The sequence below is a fragment of the Galeopterus variegatus genome, unplaced genomic scaffold (genome assembly GCF_000696425.1).
Source record: "Galeopterus variegatus unplaced genomic scaffold, G_variegatus-3.0.2 Scaffold2775, whole genome shotgun sequence".
NCBI classification, from domain to species: Eukaryota; Metazoa; Chordata; class Mammalia; order Dermoptera; family Cynocephalidae; genus Galeopterus; species Galeopterus variegatus.
In genome coordinates this window covers 76,859-77,070 of record NW_007728886.1, presented here as the reverse complement: position 1 = coordinate 77,070, position 212 = coordinate 76,859, and positions in this window count along the sequence as shown.

Sequence of the window (212 nt, the reverse complement as noted above, 5' to 3'; positions counted from 1 at the left end):
TATTACACTGTGTGAGGGGACAGTCTAAGTGTCATGTTTTCCCATATGGATGTCCAGTTGGCCTTTCTGCACTGATGGAAATATGTTATATCTGGTGCTGTCCAATGCAGTAGCCAGTAGCTACATGTGGCTATTGAGAACTGGAAATGTGGATAATGTGACTGAGGAGCTGAATTTTTAAATTTACTTTAAATTAATTTAAGTTTAAATTT